The 23,123-nt window shown below is 38.6% G+C and overlaps 1 long non-coding RNA gene across 1 annotated transcript in view; it reads left to right on the forward strand.

The window, feature by feature from the left end:
- The window catches only part of LOC129624562 (uncharacterized), a 186,005-nt gene extending 168,103 nt beyond the window's left edge, over positions 1 to 17,902 (forward strand). The window contains exons 2-4 of the long non-coding RNA XR_008701011.1: positions 4,702 to 4,758; positions 14,790 to 14,961; positions 17,618 to 17,902. This is a non-coding gene — a long non-coding RNA (uncharacterized LOC129624562). The remainder of the gene's footprint in view (positions 1 to 4,701; positions 4,759 to 14,789; positions 14,962 to 17,617) is intronic.
- Positions 17,903 to 23,123: the final 5,221 nt, after the last annotated feature.

Raw genomic sequence — 23,123 nt, forward strand, 5'->3', positions numbered from 1 at the left:
ATCAATATTTATGAGGTTTATTGATTATCTTGTCATGCTTAAAATATGTGCTTAACAGTATATTTAAGGGTCAATGGGAGTCACAGGGACACATATGAGAGAGCAGCAGCATTCACCAGCAGGACAGGAGGGAAATTGTGACATCTTTTGTCAGTTCTTACTGGTTCAAGCAAATTGTAGTTCTCACTCTAAGAAAATAAATCATTACAAATTTAAAATAATTCTCCCAGGGAAAGTAACAGGTCAACAGCATTTTGTAGGCAAGGTTAAAAATATTTTAAAAAACCAACAATAATATTAATCTTGGATACACTCTTCCAATAATCTTCTTTAAGAGTATTATTAGGGAGTGTCCTGCTTATTTGCCATTTATTCACTGTGTGAATCATCAAATCACAATAGCTGGAGAAAACTTTAGCAGTCATCTCCTCAGAGATACTTGGTATCATAGAGCTGGTTTGTGGTAGAATGGGTGCTGATACTTTGAATAACAAGGATGGAGTCATTTCCTTTACGCCAGGTTAAATCACTTAGCCCTGCATTTGGCTGCAAGCATTGTATAGTGTACCAAGAAGCCCAGAAATAGGCAGTTCTAGGCAGATTTACAGATCATCAATGCCTTGGAAGATCCAGGGCCCTTCCAGCTCTCCCATCATCTTTCAATGTTTCAGGGAAGAAAGGAGGAAAAAAAGAAAATGAGCTTAACAGATGTCAGCTCTTTGTCAGATCTCAATCATATGGCCTCCCCTAGTTTTAACCAACAATTTTAAGATTCAGACAATGGGGAAGAAGAGGACTGAAAATGAAAGTTGAGGTCCCCAACCAAAAATGTCTGCTTTCCCACCTCCTATAAACTGAATTGTGTTTCCCAAAAGTTATATGTTGAAGCCTTAATCCCCTGGTTTCTGTATTGAAGATAGTGCCCTTAAGGTGAGGATTAAGATTAAATAAAACCTTAGGGCGGAGCCTGGATTTGATAGAACTAGTGTACTTGTAAGAAAAAGAAGAGATCTTAGAGCTCTTGCTTCACCGTGAGAGGCAACTGTTTGCAAGCCCGGCAGATGGTCCTCACCAAAGGACAAAGTCTATCAAAACCTTCATCTTGGGCTTTCCAGTTTCCAGAAACATGGGAAAATACATTCCTGTATTTTAAGCCGCATAGTCTATGATACTTTGTCATGGCAGCCTGAATGGACTAATACACCAGCACATACAGATACGCGCATTCATGCATTCATTTAACAAGCGCTGAGGATATCCACAATGCTGCAGTCACTGAGATACATGCACGGACTGAAATGAACATGGCACAGGTCGGTCCAGTAGGCAGGTGGCAAGACAAACAATCAACAATAGCAACTGTGTGATAATTGCCCTCATAGGGAATCACATGTTGTTACTGAAATACAAAGGGAGTAAACAAGGTTTTAACCTAACGTCCCAGCAGCACAGCCTCAAAGCAGATGTTTAAGAGAGGTTGATCTCTAAGTAGTCTAATTACTTAACCTCTCTAAACTTCAACTGTGAAAATGAAGATAAAAACCAAATCAACTGCATAAATTTCTTGTGTTAATTTAATGAGACAAACCTTATAAATGAAATGAAGAGATACACCACAGTACCTGACCTATGCTAAGCATTAAAAATCATTATAATCACATCAACTATATCAGAGGTTACCATACTTTTTCTGTAAGGGACTTAATAATAAATTTAATAAACACTGCAGGCCGTATTGTGTCTGTTTCAATCTGCCACAACAGTGTGAAGTTAGCCATGTCAATACGACAGTACATAAATAAATTAGGATGCTGCTTCCCAATGAAGGGCTTCCCAGCTGGTCAAGAATCCGCCTGCCGATGAAGGAAATGCAGGAGATTAGGGTTCAATCCCTGAGTTGGGAAGATGCCCTGGACAATAAAATGGCTACCCACTCTAGTATTCTTGCCTGGGAAACCCCATGGACAGAGGAACCTGGCAGGCTGCCGTCTATGGGGTTGCAAAAGAGTCAGACACAGCTAAGTAACTGCACATGCAAGAATTTCAACAAAACTTTATTTACAAAGACAGGTGATGGTCCAGATTTGACACATATCATCACAGACGAAGTGAAGTGAAAGTTGCTGATTTGTGTCCCATTCTTTGTGACCTCAGGGACTATACAGTCCATGGAATTCTCCAGGCCAGAATACTGGAATGGGGAGCCTTTCCCTTCTCCAAGGGATCTTCCCAAACCAGGGACTGAACCCAGGTCTCCCTCACTGCAGGCAGATTCTTTACCAACTGAGCCACAAGGGAAGCATTATCACAGATACATAGCTGCAAGTATTTTTAGGCATTATTTTGAAAGATGACTTTTTGTTTGCCTTAGAAATATTTACCTTTGATCATCAACAAAGTGAAAGACAATCTACTGAATGGGAGAAAATATTTGCAAGTCATATATATTACAAGGTGTTAATATCCAAAATGTATAAAAACTCATACAACTTAATAGCAAAAAAAAAAAAAAAAATCAAACAATCCAATTTAAAAATTGGTAGAAGATCTGAATAGGCATTTTATCAAAAAAGATATATAGATAACAAATAACTATAGGAAAAGATGCTCAACATCACTAATCATCAAGGAAAGGCAAATCAAAACCACAATGAGATGTCACTTCACACCTGTTTTGAATGGCTATCACCCAAAAGATAAGAAACAACAAGGGTTGGTGAGGACGTGGAGAAAAGAGAATCCATGTGCCCTGTTGGTAGGAAGGTAAATTGGTGCAGCACTACAGGGAAAAGTATGAAGTTTTCTCAAAAGTTTAAAACTAGAGCTCCCATGTTTCAGGAGTTCCACTTCTGAGTATTTATCTAAAGAAAATAAAAAAAAACTAATTTGAAAAGATATATACACTCGCATGTTTCTTCCATCATTATTTACAATAGCCAAGACATGGGAACAACCTAAATGTTCATCCGTGGATAAAGGAATAAGGAAGAGGTGATATACAATGAAATATTATTCAATGGTTAAAAAAGTAAATCTTATTATTTATGACAGCATGGATGAATCTTGAAGGCATTATGCTAAGTGAAATAAGGCAGATAGAAAAAGATAAATATCATATGATCTGACTTGCATGTGGAATCAAAACAAAAACAAAAAAAAAAATGAAAACAAAACCAAGCTTACGGATAGAGAGAGCTGACTGATGGTTGCCTAAGATGAGGGGGTTGGGAGTGGGCAAAATGGGTGAAGGAGATCAAAAGTTCCTAAAAAGAGAGAGAAGGAAATGTGCATTTACTTTAAACTTAAGAAAATTGTGTAGACATATGAGTAGTGGGGGCATACACATGCGCCACAGCTGAGGACCCTGAATCCCTCAAATGTTTTCTCTTCTAGATTTATATCTCAGGATAAGCAAGGAGTTAGCAGCAAACCACGATGTGAAGTGAGCCTGGCTTTCTTGCAGTTACAGTTTTGTGTTTGCACTTAGGAAAAAAAAAACCCTAATCCCTGCCTCAAAAGCTTAAGAACTAGAAGGCTGAGGATGGAACAGGGAGCTTAAAATAGGATAATATGGGGGAGACTTCCCTGGTGGTCCGGTGGCTTAGATTCTGCACTCCAAATGCCAGGGCCCCAGTTTGATCCCTGGTCTGGGAACTAGATCCCACATGCCCCAGTGAAGATCAAAGATCCTACCAAATAAGTAAATAAATAAATATTTTTTAAAATGTATGAGTACTCCCTCAATCACCGCTTAATCCAAGCACGGTGACTTGTATATGGCTCATTCTTAAAATATATTTTTTAAAAAGATAATTTTCACTAAGTTTGTTCTGAGTGCCAGACCCTAAACTATGTACTCTGGAAACAAGAGAAAGATGTGAACTCCAGCCCTCAAGAAGCTTCCAACACGTTGTGGATTCAGAGGGCCATAGGAATTGTTCTCTAATAACACAGCAAACGTTTTGTCTAGTTTCTTAAGAAATCATTGAAACTTTCCTCAGGAGTACCTGTATAAAAGTAGTGACTATTTCACTACTCCCTTTGATGACAAAGGTTGAAGGCAGCTTTTAGGGATGGGCTATAATTTCATCATAATTCAAACGGTGTCTGTTAAATTTTCAATTTCATAATTCCATAGTCCCTTCCCTTCAATTAGCAAAATCAATCACTGGGGAGCCAGGGCTGACAACTGGAAGTTTCCAACTTGTATGAGCCATGTTTTTTTTTTTTTTTCCCCAGAGAGGAACCTTGACATTCTCTTCTCATAAGTTTTAAGTTTTCTCCTCCAACTCTCTCACCAAAGTTTTTTTTTTTAAAGAACTAAAGAATTGTGGACAAAGTAAAATTGTTGGGAGAGACCTTAAGGTAGAACATTATTATCTTGAGAGACAAGAAGCCTGGGGATTCATTTTGCTTTCTTTTATATAGAAATAAAACACCAGCACTAAGCTTGTCTTCACAGGCAGCCCAGATGCTCCTCTCTCTTTCCTTTTGATGTATATTTGGGTATGAAAGCTTTATTTTCTTTGTTCCAGTGATTGAGGGAGTTTGGTCCTTTCAGTATAAAGCATCTACTTTCATTTCCTTTATTGAAACGGATATTTATGCTACAGAGAATTGTCCATATTTGTCTGTGGGTCCTCCTTTCTCTATTCACATATCTCCTGGTTATATCTTTTTTTTTTTTCTTTCTTTTACCAGAAATCCACATGGCATGCTTCCAGTTGTGTTTATCCACTCCAGCTAATTGACAGTCACGTAAGTGAAGTAATGTGAGGTATTATTGAAAGAGATTTGTTTGCCTCTTTAATTAAGCAGTTGTTCACAGGTGCATACAGTTACAACAAAATTAATTGATAGCTTTATATCACACTTCTTGAGCCCACTGCTATTTGATGTTTGCAAACACAACTATTAAATTTGTCTTATCTTGTATATAGGGAGTCTTTCTCATTTTCTTCCAACAGAGGTTAGGACAGTTTGCCCTGAATGCTAGAAAAATCTATCGAAGCTGCAAAGATAATTTGACTAAGAAGGAAACAAAGTGAAATATTTATTTCTGGAACATTTTATCACTGCTGAGCAGTACAATAGAAGTGGTTTAGGTTTTTGTATGTACTGCCATTTTCCTGCATGTCAAAGATCACTGCTACCCAAACTAAGTAGCTTCCTGCGAAGACTCTGTGTTTATCTTTCAACGATACTGTGGAGTTACACTCACTTACAGCAGGCAACTAGTATTTCCTGGGATTAGATTTTATTAGCAGTCATTTTTCACTCTTTTCTACATTGTATCTGAGTACCAGCAAGGCGCAGTCCCCTTCTCAGCTCATAGTGGGGCTTCCCCCCAAGGAGATATAGAAACAGATGCGCTGTCATTATGTCGCCCACTTGCTAGAAGGAACAGGGGTTGCTGAGTGGGGAGGTACCTCATTTTCAGTGTTCCTTTTATAGGCAGCTTGGTAGAAGAATTAAAATGCAGCCTCTGAGTGAAACTTTCTGAATTTGAGCCTTTTCTGTTATTTATTACCTGTGTGTTGTGAACTTATCTGTTCTTCCGTTTACTTCTGAGTGAATGGTGATAAGAAGTAAGTATTCATAGAAATGTGACAATAAAGTGTGCTAATGCAGTTAAATCTTAGAATGGCAAATTCAAAATAAATTACAGCTACTATTACAAAAATAAAATAAATTACAGCTACTATCGGTAAAGTATTGGACTTGAGCAGTTTATATAAACTCTTTCAGCCTCAGTTTTCTCATTGGAACTTCTAGATATGAATACCAATTTGTTAAGTGTATAAAATGATACGTGTGGATGTGTGCTAAGTTGCTTCAGTCCTATCTTAATCTTTGTGACATCAGGCTCCTCTGTCCATGGAATTCTCCAGGCAAAAATACTGGAGTGGGTTGCCATGCCCTCCTCCTGGGGATATTCCCTACCCAGGGACTGAACCCACGTATCTTATGTTTACTGCATTGTCAGATGGGTTCTTTACCACTAGCACCAACTGGGAAGCCCATAAATGCTATCAGCATGATGCATGTTAATAACTGTTACTACGCTAAAGATTCCTCAATAGTCAGACTCATATACATGATGTTTTCCAGAATATAGAATGCATTTTTTTAAATTTTTACTAAAATTGATTTGATTTACAATGTTGTATTAATTTCAAATGTATCACAAAGGGATTCAGTTTTGTATATACCTTTTTAGATTCTTTTCCATTATAGGTTATCATAAGATATCGAGTACAGTTCCCTGTGCTATACAGCAGGTCCTTGTTAGTTATCTGTTTTATATGTAGTGGTATGTACACTTTCATTTCAAACTCCTAATTTATGTCTTCCCTTTCCCCCTTTGGTAAATTTGTTTTCTGTATGTCTGTGAACCTATTTCTCTTTTGTAAACAAGTTAGTTTGTATCATTTTTTTAGATTGCAAATGCAAGCTATATAAGTATTTATTGTTCTTTGACTTATTTCACTTAGTATGATAATCTCTAGGTCATTCATTCTGCTGCAAATGCACAGCACCTATTTTTAACAATATTGTTGATTTACAGTCATGTGTCTCATTGTATTCTTTCTATCCTCATCTGCTTTACTGTCTGTGGATTACTTCAGTGGTGAAATAGGTAAAACAAAAAACTCACCGAGTGGGTGACTCTCCATCCTGAAATGTTTAATAGCCCCAAAGTCCCTCTTTACTAACAAATTACGTGTTTTCATGCCACTTAGAAATTTTAACACTTAAGTAGAAAAATCCACAGAAGACCAAATTAAAATATATATTTAACTCTTAGGAGAAATTCCACTAGCACACTTGAATTAGTGACAGATTGGATTAGATGGCATTAGCAGATCCTCACTTAAACAAGAGCAGAGTGTTAAGGGAATATTATGCCAAATATAAGTTAGATTAGATAAAGGGGACTTGTTTATTAATCCTCTAGGTGAAGGATTTAACTCTGACTACTGTAGCTAGGTGAAAGCCTAGTAGTGGATTTGACTGGAGGGTAGTTATTTAGTGTGCGTACACCAATAAGCACATGTAGACAAAGATCAGCATAAAATCATATTTGAGATGAAAACACAAAAGATCATACTTAAGACACTAAATCTGTCATCAGGTCGAAGGAATAGATTTAGGGTCTGGAGTGGAAGATGAAATCTAAAAGGTCAGGAACTAGATAAATTCAGGAGTGGAGTTAGAGACAAGTAACAGGCAAGAACAAGGCAAGAAGCCCTAAGTAAACCTTTGGCTGAGAACAAGCCTGGATGATACGCCTAGCTCTCTCTCGGTGCTGTCTGCAGGGTGCTTGGATGGGTCTGACTGAGTAAAAGACACAGTGTGTTTGCACACACACAAAATTCATAAATATTTTGCTTTTGTAAATTTTGCACTCAGTACAAGTTAAATTTTCCTTCTTAATTTTGGCTCTAGATTTGTGAATTAATGAGACATAATGAGAGTATTAAAGGGGTTGAAGAAGGTAACGCACCTGTTACTGTGTTTATAAGTACAGCTGCCACTGCTAAGTCACGTCAGTCGTGTCCGACTCTGTGCTACCCCATAGATGGCAGCCCACAGGCTCCCCTGTCCCTGGGATTCTCCAGGCAAGAACACTGGAGTAGGTTGCCATTTCCTTCTCCAATGCATGAAAGCGAAAAGTGAAAGTGAAGTCGCTCAGTCGCGTCTGACTCCTAGCGACCCCATGGACTGCAGCCCACCAGGCTCCTCCGTCCATGGGATTTTCCAGGCAAGAGTACTGGAGTGGGGTGCCATTGCCTTCTCCCGTTTAAAAGCAAAGATTAAGTAAAACATGGAACTTCTTTACTTAAAAAATGCCAAATCTGATGCTGAGCAAGTCTAGATATTGGCCTGCAGGGAACAGGACCTGGGTACCATTTGAATTAGTATCATTTAGAACCAGACACTGGTTGTATATATACCTTCTATCCTTATCATCTAGGAAAGTGAAGTCGCTCAGTCATGTCCAACTCTTTGCAACCCCATGGACTGTAGCCTATCAGGCTCCTCCATCCATGGGATTTTCCAGGCAAGAGTGCTGGAGTGGATTGCCATTTCCTTCTCCAGGGGATCTTCCTGACCCAGGAATCAAACCCGGGTCTCCCGCATTGCAGGCAGACGCCTTACCGTCTGAGCCACCAGGGAAGCCTCTCCCTTATCATCTAAGTTCTACCCAAATATAGGACTCCCAGCTCCTCCACACACAGGCAGTAATATTTCCAACTTCCACCCCACCCCATTTCAATATGCTCTTCTTTACTTGTACTTATTATTACAGCAACCCTTTCACTGTTACCTCTGCAAATCACCTATATCTTAAACATCTTTTCTTAAAACACCTTTTCATCTTCTTGTGCATGAGACTTGCCCATTTTATGCATTTACATCCCTCTCATTTTCCTTGTGTGGACTTGCCATGCACTCAGCAACCAATGATGGTCTTCAATCACTGAGACAGTTAACTCATCCTATTCTCTTTCACTCTGACTACTAGTATCATATTAAACAATTTCCGTTTCATGCATAACAAAGCTAAGACTACAGCCTCAGTCTTGAGCCTCTAAAGATCTTCAGCTCCACTCCTTGTCAATAACTCAATCCTGTGGTCGTGTTTTATTTCACATACATTATGAAAATATCTTACTTAAAATGTTGCATTCCTTAAACATTATCAGATTACTACAACACACAGAATAGGACAAAATAGCAGATGAGGGAAGGAAATCAAAAAGCAAATGAGATAAAAATAAAATAAAGCCAGTAGCAAGGTTAGTATACAAGAGTATATATCAAAAATTCTAGTTGCTAAAAGTGAGTTGATTCCCAAAATAAGGAAATTTGATCATAGTTCCTGTAAGGGAAACAGTATTGTTTGATCTCCTTTCTGTGTGATAAAAGTGTCTTCAATATCCCTAGTGTTAGCCCTGCTAATGATTGTTGTTTCTTATTATGTTTTTATTATGTCCCCTAATGATGTCAGTGCCCTTCTCCTGAGAAAATGCAGTGAAAGCAATCATTATGGTCCCAAAACAATGTATTCTAAATATGCAACTGGATTGACCCCAGAATAAAATTTAGAATATCTACAATAAACTGTGGATCATATATCTTTCATGAATATTGTTTCTTGAAATGAATCCTTAAGAAGATTTTGACACTAGCGAGTTCAAGGTTAATATTGTTTGGGAAAAAAAGGAAAATATGAGAACTCTGTGTTGAAATTTTAAAGTGGTGTTATATGCTTGACACTTGACTGACAGAGGAGAAGCTTGAAATATATTTACTTTATTTGGAGGTGGGTCAAAGAAGTGACCATGAGAAAAGTTAAGATTTTTCTCAAAAATGTTTTCTCTTTATGCCTCAAAAATAGACTTACAGTCCAGATAATTTCCAAGGTGGTAGTTACTAATTCCCCCACCCCTATGCCTCCCATCATGGCCATAAAACATCTCACACAAAGTATCTATAAAACATATCTCATTTTAAACAATGTAATTCCTGGTAAACCTTAGAGGTAGATTAATTGGCAAAATGTATCCATAGATAACTGAATGATTTGACCTATTACATAGAAGTGTTGGCTAGAAGCCATTTACCGCTAGAGGACATCTGCCAAAACTTATGATTTGAGTTTGGAATAGTTGATCCTGTGCCACTATTTCTGACAATAATTAAAAGGCAGGATCAATTATATGCTGAGGTCATTTCTAGTACATGACAATCAAACCATTCCATCAACATAGAAGAGAGTACTTGTTCCCCTATTCTAAGTACCAGGATGGCATGTAGATATCTCAGCCCAAATCAGACTCAAGTCACTAAAATACAAACAGCAGGATCTAAAACATGTTCTTGCTTTTGTCTCATTTGAAATGAATTTTCTTGTCTCTCGAGAGAACATACCTGCAGACTTTGTCACTCAGTCAGTTCAGTCGTGTCCATCTCTTTGCAACCCCATGAATCGCAGCACGCCAGGCCTCCCTGTCCATCACCAATTCCTGGACTTCACTCAGACTCACATCCATCGAGTCAGTGATGCCATCCAGCCATCTCATCCTCTGTCGTCCCCTTCTCCTCCTGCCCCCAATCCCTCCCAGCATCAGAGTCTTTTCCAATGAGTCAACTCTTCGCATGAAGTGGCCAAAGTGACTTTGTCACTAGGGGGGATATTAAGATGAAAATTTTGGGTAAGCAGTAAACCATGCAGTTCTTCTACCGTGACCTGCTATATAGCTTCACTTGTTCACTAACTCCAAAACTGAAGAATGATGCATAAAAGCTGCAGATCTTTTTAGGTCACCCTAGTCCTCTACATTCCAAGCTACAAAAATTCTCAGTGCTACCACAACTGTATGACAATAAAAGTGTCATTTGCAAAGCATCTGGCACACAGTTGGTGCCCAATCTTGCTTTGTTGATTTAAAAAATGAGTTCTTTGTTAAATTGTGGATTACTGAGTCTGAAATTTATTCTTATAGAGACTGTTGTCTTGAGAAACTCATATTTGTAATTTATCAAGGAGAATAGTGGAACAAAATTGAGAAATAATTTAATTAAAGCTTTATATAGTTTTTTCAGGAGAATGGTAAATAATAGTCCTTTAAATTATAGGACAGATTATGCATTAGGTCTAGCCCCTAGAGATCTGAGCCACAGGGTGAAAAAGGCAGATAAAGGGTCTAGGATGAGGACCTATCAGTGAAAGTGTATCTTTAATAATTCTAAAGGTAAGAATTTTATCAATAAATCTTAACACATTTTTTTCTATTTTTTTTTAATTGAAGGATAATTGCTTTACAGAATTTTGTTGGTTTTTGTCAAACCTCACCATGAATCAGCCATAGGTATACATATATCCCGTCCCTCTTTAACCTCCCTCCCATACCCTCCCCATCCCACCCCTCTAGGTTGATACAGAGCCCCTGTTTGAGTTTCCTGAGACATACAGCAAATTCCCATTGGCTGTCTATTTTACACATGGTAATGTAAGTTTCCATGTTACTCTCTGCATACATCTTACCCATTCCTCTCCTCTCCCCATGTCCGTAATTCTGTTCTCTATGTCTGTTTCTCCATTGCTGCACTGCAAATAAATTTTTCAGTACCATCTTTCTAGATTCCATATATATGCATTAGCATTCGATATTTATCTTTCTCTTTCTGACTTACTTCACTCTGTATAATAGGCTCGAAGTTTCATTCACCTCATTAGAACTGACTCAAATGCATTCCTTTTAATGGCTGAGTAGTATTCCATTGTGTAAATGTACCATAACTTCTTTATCCATTCATCTGTCGATGGACATCTAGGTTGCTTCCATGTTCTAGCTGTTGTAAATAGTGCTGCAATGAACAGTGGGATACATATGTCTTTTTCAATTTTGGTTTTCTCAGGGTATATGCCTAGGAGTCTGGGATTGCTGGGTCATTTTTTGGTTTTATTTCTAGTTTTTTAAGGAATCTCCGTACCATCTTCCATGGTTGTATTAATTTACATTCCCAACAGCAGTGCAAGAGGGCTGCCTTTTCTCCACACCCTCTCCAGCATTTATTGTTTGTAGACTTTTTGATGAGGGCCATTCTGACTGGTGTGAGGTGATATCTCATTGTAGTTTTGATTTGCATTTCTCTAATAATGAGCAATGTTGAGCATCTTTTCATGTGTTTGTTAGGCATCTGCTTGTTTTATTTGAAGAAATGTCTGTTTAGGTCTTTTTCCCACTTTTTGATTGGGTTGTTTGTTTTCTGGTACTGAATCATATGAGCTGCTTGTATATAAAAGGAAATTAATCCTTTGTCAGTTGTTTCATTTGCTATTAATTTCTCCCACTCTGAGGGTTGTCTTTTCACCTTGCTTATAGTTTCCTTTGCTGTGCAAAAGCTTTTAAGTTTAATCAGGTCCCACTTGTTTACTTTCATTTTTATTTCTGTAACTCTAGGAGGTGGGTTACAGGGATCTTTCTTTGATTTATGTCAAGTGTTCTGCCTATGTTTTCCTCTAAGAATTTTATAGTTTTTGGTCTTACATTTAGGTCTTTAATCTATTTTTATTTTATCTTTGTGTATGGTGTTAGAAAGTGTTCTAAATTCATTCTTTTGCATGTAACTGTCCAGTACTCTTGCCTGGAAAAATCCCATGGATGGAGGAGCCTGGTAGGCTGTAGTCCACGGGGTCATGAAGAGTCAGACACAACTGAACAACTTCACTTTCACTTTTCACTTTCATGCATTGGAGAGGGAAATGGCAATCCACTCCAGTGTTCTTGCCTGGAGAATCCCAAGGACGACGGAGCCTGGTGGGCTGCTGTCTATGGGGTCGCACAGAGTCGGACACGACTGAAGTGACTTAGCAGCAGCAGTCCAGTTTTCCCAGCACCATTTATTGAAGAGGCTGTCTTTGCCCAATTGTATATTCGTGTCTCCTTTGTCAAAAATAAGGTACACATGCTTGGGTTTATTTCTGGGCTTTCTGTCTTGTTCTATTGGTCTGTATTTCTGTTTTTGTGACTGTATCAAACTGTCTTGAAGACTGTAGCTTTGTAGAATAATCTGAAGTCAGGAAGTTTGATTCCTCCATCTCCATTCTTCTTGACTGCTTTGGCTACTCAGGGTCTTTTGTGTTTCCACAGAAATTGTGAAATTTTTTGTTCTAGTTCTGTGAAAAATGCCATTGATAATTAGATAGCGATCACATTGAATCTGTAGATTTTCAGTTTGTAGTATAGTCATTTTCACAATATTGATTCTTCCTACCCAGCAATGTGGAATCTCTCTCCATCTGTTTATGTTGTCTTTGATTTCTTTCATCAGTGTCTTATAATTTTCTATATACAGTTCTTTTGTCTCCTTCGGTAAGTTTATTCCTAGATATTTTATTTTATGTTGTAATGGTGAATGAGATTGATTCCTCAATTTTTCTTTCTGATTTTTCACTGTTAGTGTATAGGAATGCTGGTGGCTCAGACAGTAAAGTGTCTGCCTGCAATACGGGAGACACGGGTTCAATCCCTGGGTCAGGAAGATCCCTGGAAAAGGAAATGGCAACCCACTCCAGTATTCTTGCCTGGAAAATCCCGTGGATAGAGGAACCTGGTAGGCTACAGTCCATGGGATCGCAAAGAGTCGGACATGACTGAGCGACTTCACTTTCACATAGGAATGCAAGTGATTTCTGTGTATTGATTTTGCATCCTGTGACTTTGCTAAATTCACTGATTAGCTCTAGTAATTTTCTGATAGTATCTTTAGGGTTTTCTATGTATAGTATCATGTCATCTGCAAACAGTGAGAGCTTTACCTCTTCTTTTCTGATCTGAATTCCTTTTAATTTCTTCTTCTTCTCTGATTGATGTAGCTAGGGCTTCCAAAACTATGTTGAATAATAGTGGTGAAAGTAGACACCTTTGTCTTATTCCTGATCTTAGGGGAAATGATCTTAGGGGAAATGCTTTCAGTTTTTCACCATTGAGAATAATGTTTGCTGTGGGCTTATTATATATGACTTTTACTATGTTGAGGTAGCTTCCTTATATGCACATTTTTTGAAGTGTTTTAACCATAAATGGGTTCTGAACTTTGTAAAAGGCTTTTTCTGCATCGGTTGAAATTATCATATGGTTTTTATCCTTCAGATTGTTAATACAGTGTATCACATTGATTTATTTGCATATAATGAAGAATCCTTGCCTCCCTGAAATAAACCCAATTTGATCATAGTGTATGAGCTTTGTAATGTGTTGTTGAATTCTGTTTGCTAAAATTTTGTTGAGGATTTTTGCATCTGTGTTCATCAGTGATATTGGCCTGTAGTTTTCCTTTTTTTGTGTTGTCTTTGTCTGGTTTTGGTAATTTTAACTTAAATTGTGTGTTCAATTAACAAACACCCTGAGTCTAAAAGATAAAGGAATAATGTTCGTATTATTAAGCTAAGTAAATTAGAGATTTTGTTTCTGAGAATTCCGTACATATTACCTTCCTCAACCACATCCACTGGAGTTGTGATGAGTATATGCATTATTCTTCATCTAAATGAACAAGACTAGCTCCTCTAGCAAAGAGTTAATGTACTTAAACTTTCTGGACAAAATCAGAAACTTTTTGCCCAACTTAAATTTTGTTAAAATGCAATGACTCTTTTTATGAGTTATGAATTTGTTTTCAGTTCCCTAACCAAGCTTCTTACTGAGGAACTACATTATACTGAGAGTAATGCAAGGACTTCCTAAGAGTGAAAGTGCAGATAGTATTAAGGGAATCAATGTCTAGGTCTGCAGTTTCCAAGTATACTTTTTGCTACAACGAATTTGCCTGAAAAAATGCCTATGAAGTGGAATCAACCTAAGTGCCATGGACAGATGAATGGATAAAGAAGATGTCATATGTATAACTCAGGCAAAACTATAATTCAAAAAGATACCTGCACCCCTATGTTCATAATAGCACTATTTACAATAGCCAAGACATGGAAACAGCTTAAATATCCATTGGTAGATGAATGGATAAAGAAAACATTATATATATATATATATATATATATATATATACACACAATGGAAAATTACTCAGCCATTAAAAGGAATGAAATAATAACATTTAGCAACCTAGCAATTATCATACTAAATGAAGTAGGCCAGAAAGAGAATGACAAATATCATATGATATCATTTGTACATGGATTCTAAACTATGACATGCATGGGTTAGCGCTAAGTTGCTTCAGTGGTGTCTGACTCTTTGCAACCCTATGTACTGTAGCCCACCAAGATGCTCTGTCCATGGTATCCTTCAGGCAAGAATACTGGAGTGTGTTGCCAAGTCCTCCTGCAGGTGTTCTTCCAGAGCCAGAGATTAAATCTGCGAGTCTTATGATCTCCTGAGCTGGCAGTTCGGCGTCTTGACCGCTAGCGCCACCTAGGAATCCCCTAAGGTATGACATAAATGAACATATCTACAAAACAGAAACAGACTCACAGAGAACAGACTTGCAGTTGCCAAAAGCGGTGGTGGGGGAGGGAAGAATTGGGAGTTTGGAATCAGCAGATACAAGCTATTATACATTGGACAGATAAACAACAAGGCCCTACTGTATAGCACAGAGAACTATATTCAGTATCCTGTAACAAACCATAATGAGAAAGAGTATAAGACAAGATATACATGTATAATTGAGTCATTTTGCTCTACAGCAGAAATTAACACAACATGTAAATCAACTATACTTCAAAAACATTTAAAAAACAAATAAGAAGTGATATATATATATATATTACATATACATGCACAATGGAATATTACTCAGCCATAAAAGAGAATGAAATAATGCCATTTGTAGCAACATGAATGGACTTAGAGATTATTTTATTGAATTAAGTCAGAGGGAGAAAGCTATCTGTGATATCACTTAGACATAAAATCTAAAAAATATTACAAACAAACTTATTTACCAAAGAGAAACTGACTCACAAGACATAGAAAACAAATGGTTATCAAAATGGAAGTAGGAGGAGGGATAAGTTGGGAGTATGGGATTAAGAGCTGCACAATACCAAATATATTTTTAAAATGCCTACAAAGGAGGGCAAGTTCTTCTCTGTCTCTCATTTCCCAGTTCCCCTCAGCTTGCATTACAAATGTAGGCATATCTCTCATTGGCCTTGATCTTCACTTAAGGTGCATGGTCTGCTGTGTGAAACCCTTTGGGAGCCAAACAAATGGATAATGGGAAGGACTGTAATTGTGTGTGTGCTGCCAGAAAGAAAATGGTCTTAATGAATATTATGAAAACCTTTGCAAGCTAGGGTGTCCAATTCTAGGTTTCAATTCTTGGCCTTGAATGAAACCTAAGGAGGATTCTGGACTATAGTCAGTTGAAAATCATGTGAAGTTTTAGTGATAATAGCTACTGAGTAGTTTCTTTTGCAATATACCGCAGGAATGTTTTCAAAGAATCAAGTAACATTACCAAGGTCAGCTTCATGGGTGTAAAACCCATTGTTCAGTCACACAGTCATGTCCAACTCTTTGTGATCCCATGGCCTGCAGCATGCCAGGCCTTCCTGTCCTTCACTGTCTCCTGGAGTTTGCTCAAACTCATGTCCATTCAGTCAATGATACCATCCAATCATCTTATCTTCTGTCACCCCATTCTCCTCCTTCCCTCAATCTTTTCCAGCATCAGGGTCTTTTCCAGTGAGTTGGCTCTTCACATCAGGTGGCCAAAGTATTGGAGCTTCTTCAGCATCAGTCCTTCCAATGAATATTCAGGGTTGATTTCCTTTATGACTGATTGGTTTGATCTCCTTGTGGTCCAAGGGATTTTCAAGAGTCTTCTCCAGTAACACAGTTAGAAAGCATCGATTCTTCTTCCTTACGGTCCAGCTCTCACATCCATCCATGACTACTGGAAAAACTATAACTCTGACTATATAGACTTTTGTGAGTGAAGTGATGTGTCTGATTTTTAATATACTGTCTAGATTGGTCATAGCTTTTCTTCCAAGGAGCAAGAGTCTTTTAATTTCATGGCTGCAGTCACCAGCCAGTGATTTTGGAGCCCCCAAAAATAAAGTCTGCCACTGTGTCCATTTTTTCCCCATCTGTTTGCCGTGAAGTGATGGAACCAGATGCCATGATCTTCATTTTTTGAATGCTGAGTTTTAAGCCAGCTTTTTCACCCTCCTCTTTCACTTTCATCAAGAGGTTCTTTAGTTCCTCTTCACTTTCTGCCATTAGTTAAATAAGCAAGATGACAATATTCAACCTTGATGTACTCCTTTCCCAATTTGGAACCAGTCTATTGTTTCATCTCCAGTTCTAACTGTTGCTTCTTAGCTTGCATACAGGTTTCTCAGGAGGCAGGTAAGGTGGTCTGATATTCCCATCTCTTTAAGAATTTTCCACAGTTTGTTGTGATCCATGCAGTCAAAGGCTTTAGTGTAGTCAATGAAGTAGAAGTAGATGTTTTTCAGGAAAAACCCATACAGTAGCACAGGCCCTATGCTCAGGAGAGTCCCATGCGTGGTTTATTGCTTCTGCTGTTAATGTTTTGACAATTTTAATAATTTAATCTTTGAACTTCTGTTTTATAAATGACATCTGATGGAAGAATAAAATGTGAAAATGAGTAGAGGAGATACACACGCAGTATGTGTGTCTACCATTCTTATGGCCATTTTTCAAATTGTGTTTGTGTTGCCATGGGCACTGCTGAAACTGCGATGCCTGAGAATGCAGCAAAACAAAATAACTACAGGTAAGTGTGTTACAGGACAACTGATTAAATGGAGGCCATTGATGGCTCTAAGAGGACACACTTTCCGTTTGAATCAGAACTTGCTTCACAAAAAGAAAGAAGGTAATAAAAGGACATTTTAACAAATGCAAAGGACTAAGGAACCCTATCGTATCTACTCCTATTTGAGTTACTTCTCTGTAGTGACCAACTATTTATGCTAAAATTTATAACTAAGAAGGACCCTATGGGACCTGCCAGGATAGTCCTTTCCCCATATCCTCTGCCCTAGATCCTCTCTGAAGTATTTAGATAATAGTGTTTGATGCAAATTTCCTGAGTTGTTTTTCAGATGAGAAGCCCCTGCCCCTCCTCAACCAGATGGAGGATCTACTTGATGACCATGAGCACACAGCCTCAGGCCTCTGGAGCCTAAGAACTCCACGCTGCTGCCTCACCACCAGCCAATCAGAGAATTGTGTGCAAGCTGATCCCACACTCTGTGACCACCCCCCTCACCCTAACCTGCCCTTTAAGACTACTTTGCCAAAATCCTTTGGGAAACTAAAGGCTTTTCAGGACATGAGCCACCTCATGTCTTTGCATGACCTGGCAATAAATCTTTTTCTTCTTCCAACAGATATTTCAGTTTGTTTGGCCTAACCCTGTGTTGAGCACACAAACTTGCATTAACAAAATGATGACACTGAAGCAAAGGGAAAGATAGAGCAAGCCAGAGTTTGCTTTTGCTTTCAATTTTTCTTTCTTCCCTCGTACACCAAAGGTAGAACAGGGGTATATATCAAAACCAAACAGCAAAGCAGTAACAGTTGCTAATTTGTATAGTTTTTCCACTACTCTTGTAAGAATAAAATATATAGATACTTATGAGCTACAAAATACAAATTGTATAATTCAGGTGATTCAGCTTACAAGTGAAATGTTTCTATAGTTGTATGTAAAATTACCTTTGCATATTATAAAGATGAATGGTAAAAGTCACGCTAATACTTTAGAATTTCAATGCCTTTACTTAGAATGACATTAAACAGCAAATAAAAAATGTCATGATATATCAAAAGGAAGTCTCAAATAAATTAAAAACTATATTTTTAATACATTTACCATCATTTTTTTCTGCTTTCTGAATAAGGGCCCACATTTTTATTTTGCACTGGGCCCAACACAATATTTAGCTGGTCCTAAACTTTAAGCATCCATTTCCATCTACTTCTCTATGTAGATAAATAAGCAAAGTTCATAATGCTTTTACTCATAAATATGATCAAACCAGACAATCCTAAAGGAAATCAGTCCTGAATATTCATGGGAAGGACTGATAATGAAGCCAAAACTCGAGTACTTTGGCCACTGGATGTGACGAGACAACTCACGGAAAAAGACCCTGATGCTAGGGAAGATTGAAGGCATGAGGAGAAGTGGACGACAGAGGATGAGATGGTTGGATGGCATCACTGACTCAATGGACATGAATTTGAGCAAACTCTGGGAGATAGTGAAAGACAGGGAAGCCTGGTGTGCTGCAGTCCAGGTTGCAAAGAGTCAAACATGACTGAGTGACTGAACAACAACAATGAACATTATCACACATTAAATACAGTAGTCGTCCACAGATATGAGAAATCACACCATTGGCTCTTTAAGAATTGAATTTTCAATACAAATTTGCCTTGTTGTTTTTAGTAATTACCCATCAAATACATAATTTATAATATTTTAGGATTATACCAGAAGTATAATCAATCTAAATTACTATCAAACAATGAGAGCTATGGTCACAATAATTAAGAAGTAAATATTAATTTCAATTTATCAACAATTTTGTTGAAGAGAGGCACAATAAAGAGATCAACAAATGACTTTCATTGCTAAAATACTTGAACTACTTCACTCTTATGGAACAGTTAACATCACAGAAAAGTAACAAACATTTCCAATTCCCCAGTTTCTGTGGGCCAGGTATCAGGTATGACTTATCCAGGTACTTCTGGCTCCTTGTCTGTCCCAAAGCTGCAATCAATGTGTCAGAAGTTTCATCACCTGCTAAGATTCTGTTTGGGGAAGAGGCATGTTTAAGCTCACTTGTGGGAGTTGGTTCCTCTGGGGCTATTGCATGGAGGGCCTCAGTTGGTTGTTGGAAGGAGGCCTCCCTTACTTCCCTGCTGCTTGAGAGGCAATTGCTTCCATGATATACACACACACATTCTTTTTCATATTCTTTCCTATTATGGAAACCATAGGCTTTTGGGGATCAAACATCAGAAGTGCAGTCGATCAACTTTGCTGCACTCTGTTCATCAGAAGTGAGTTCCTAGTTCCACCCACACTTGAAGGAGGAGGGTTATACAAGTGTCTGAAAATCAGGAGGTAGGATGACTGAGCTTCTTCAGCCTTAGTGGTTGCCAAAGAAGCTGAAGTTGAATGGTTCTATGAAGACCTACAAGAACTTCTAGAAGTAATACCCAAAATACATGTCCTTTTCATCATAGGGAACTGGAATGCAAAAGTAGAAAGTCAAGAGATACCTGGAGTAACAGTCAAATTTGGTCTTGGAGTACAAAATGAAGCAGGGCAAAGGCTAACGGTATTGCTAAGAGAATACACTGGTCATAGCAAACACCCTCTTCCAACAACACAAGAGAAGAACTATACAAAAAATATCTTCATAACCCAGATAACCACGATGGTGGAATCACTCACCTACAGCCAGACATGCTTGAATGCAAAGTCAAGTGAGCTTTAGGAATCATCACTACAAACAAACTAGTGGAGGTGATGGAATTCCAGTTGAGCTATTTCAAATCCTAAAGTATGATGCTGTGAAAGTGCTGCACACAATATGCCAGCGAATTTGGAAAACTCAGCAGTGGCCACAGGACTGGAAAAAGTCAGGTTTCATTTTAATCTCAAAGAAGGGAAATGCAGAAGAATGTTCAAGGGACTTTCAAGAGTTGAAGGACTGATGTTGAAGCTGAAACTCCAATACTTTGGCTACCTGATGTGAAGAACTGACTCATTGGAAAAGACCCTGATGTTGGAAAAGATTGAAGGCAGGAGGAGAAGGAGACAACAGAAGATGAGACAGATGGCATCACCGACTCGATTGACATGAATTTGAGCAAGCTCCAGGAGTTGGTGATGTTCAGGGAAGCCTGGTGTGCTGCAGTCCATGGGGTCACAAATAATCAGACGCCGCTGAGCAACTAAACTGAACTGAGGATAACTGAGAGTGTCTTAGAGTCTGCCTTCCACAACTGGACAGGGGAAGGAATTTTTAAAGACTCAAATAAATGACATTAAGTTCAAACTTTTCTGTTTTTTATTTTTCTTTATCTCTAACTGCTGAGTAAGAGTTATTTTAATGGTGGGAGAAACAACAAAACAAACCAACAAAAACTATAAACTATTCTTGGAATGGAGACTTTTTCACTTCCCAAGTAGCTCTTTAAATAAATATAGCCCTATACATATTTTATGATATGGCATATTATAAAAGGCATAACTATTCTTAAAATACATAAAATATAATCTCTCTTTATAAAAAGATATAATCCCTAAAGAAGGGAAAGTCTACCCATATCAGTATTCTTGCTTGGAGAATCCCATGGACAGAGGAGCCTGGCAGGCTACAGTCCATGGGGTTGCAAAGAGTCAGACATGACTGAGCGGCTCAGTGCAGCACAGCAAAGTATATATATACTGGTTGAATTGGGGAGCCCAGCTCAGAACCTGTGAATGTGAACTTATTTGGGAAAAGGGTCTTTGCAGATGTAATTAGTTGATAATCTTGAAACGAGATTATCCAGGATTTGAAGTGGGCCCTAAATCCAACGACAGGTGCCATTATAGGAGAAAGGCAGAGGGAAATTTGAGACACAGAGACACAGGAAAAAGGTTTTGTGAAAACAGAGGTGGAACTGGAGTGATGTGCCCGTAAGTCAAAGATCACCAGAGATTGATGACTGTCAACAGAAGCTAGGGAAGAGACTTGCTCAGAGCCTCTGCTGCTGCTGCTGCTGCTAAGTCGCTTTAGTTGTGTTCGCCTCTGTGCGACCCCATAGACGGCAGCCCACCAGGCTCCCCCGTCCCTGGGATTCTCCAGGCAAGAACACTGGAGTGGGTTGCCATTTCCTTCTCCAATGCATGAGAGTGAAAAGTGAAAGTGAAGTAGCTCAGTTGTGTCCAACTCTTAGCGACCCCATGGACTGCAGCTTACCAAGCTCCTCCGTCCATAGGATTTTCTAGGCAAGAGTACTGGAATGGGGTGCCATTGCCTTCTCCCTCAGAGCCTCTGGAAGGTACCAAACCCTGATGACATTTTGATTTGGGAGTTTTGGTTTCCAGAACTACTGTGAGACCATCAATACACTTCTGTTGCTTTGTCCTAGTTTATTATAACAGCCCTAGGTAACTAATTTGGAGAGGGCAGTGGCACTCCACTCCAGTACTCTTGCCTGGAAAATCCCATGGATGGAGGAGCCTGGAAGGCTGCAGTCCATGGGGTCGCTGAGGATCAGACACGACTGAGCGGCTTCACTTTCACTTTCCACTTTCATGCATTGGAGAAGGAAATGGCAACCCACTCCAGTGTTCTTGCCTGGAGAATCCCAGGGATGGGGGAGCCTGTGGGCTGCCGTCTATGGGGTCGCACAGAGTCGGACATGACTAAAGTGACTTAGCAGCAGCAGGTAACTAATATATGTATATACATATAGGTATGTGTGTGTATGCATATATATATATAAGTACATTATGTGTGTTTAGTCACTCAGTCATGTCCAAATCTTTTGTGATTCCATGAACTGTAGCCTGCTAGCCTCCTCTGCCCAAGGGATTCTCCCAGGCAAGAATGCTGGAGTGGGTAGCCAATCCTTTCTCCAGGGGATCTTCCCAACCCAGAGCTGGAACCCAGATCCCCTCCACTGCAGGCAATTCTTTACCATCTGAGTCAGCAGGAGCTCATGTACATATATGTGCACTATATGTGAAAGACAAAGTGGTATAGATAGCCTGTGGACATTAAGTTGTTTCTCTCCTCCATGTAAGATGCCTTCATCATAAAACTTCATCATAAAAGTAAGACACAGACTGTCCCATGCTCATTAATGTCATTTCATGACCTGTAGCTGAATTCTGTATCTATTCTTCCCAATTCCATTCGCTGTCCTCTCTTCCTCGCTTTGCTACTTCTCTCTGTGTCCTCCTGGCACTGTCTTACTCCTCAGCTGGCACACATGTGCACCCCATAAGCTCCATACTGCTCTGAGTTGCCTCTTGATTCTGAATCCTTGACGTGAAACAGGTAGGGACCCACAGGTCTAAAGCCCCTGAATTTCCAACAAGGATTCTGTGCACTTTGGAGTTTGCTTCCCCCTTTCTTGACTGAATTTTACAGTCTCTGCCATCAAGTGGTAGGCTCTGAAACTACACCTAACATGAAGAGGTCACATTGGCCCTGGAGATGACACACCTATGTAGAGTCCCTGTTAGTTGTTGTCAATGATCAATAAGTGATCAATAGAATGCAAGCTGAAATGCTGAAAAAATGAAGAAAAATTACCACATTTGGGCTATACTTTAAAAGAAGAATAGTGCACTATGCTTGTGTTAACATCTCTATTTTTAAAAAGATAGCATAAAGATTTCTGTGACTGCATTTCCATTTCATTGGTCTATTATACTTCATCTAGTGACTAATGTAAATGAAAATTTCAAGTTGTCAAAATCTGCAATTCCAGTAGGAAACACTGACAAGGATTTACTTTGTAAATAAAAGTGTAAGCAAAAGTACAAGTCATATATTTAAAAAAATTTTTTAGATACTAGCTAGCTTTTTA

This window comes from Bubalus kerabau, chromosome 12, assembly GCF_029407905.1.
Source record: "Bubalus kerabau isolate K-KA32 ecotype Philippines breed swamp buffalo chromosome 12, PCC_UOA_SB_1v2, whole genome shotgun sequence".
NCBI classification, from domain to species: Eukaryota; Metazoa; Chordata; class Mammalia; order Artiodactyla; family Bovidae; genus Bubalus; species Bubalus kerabau.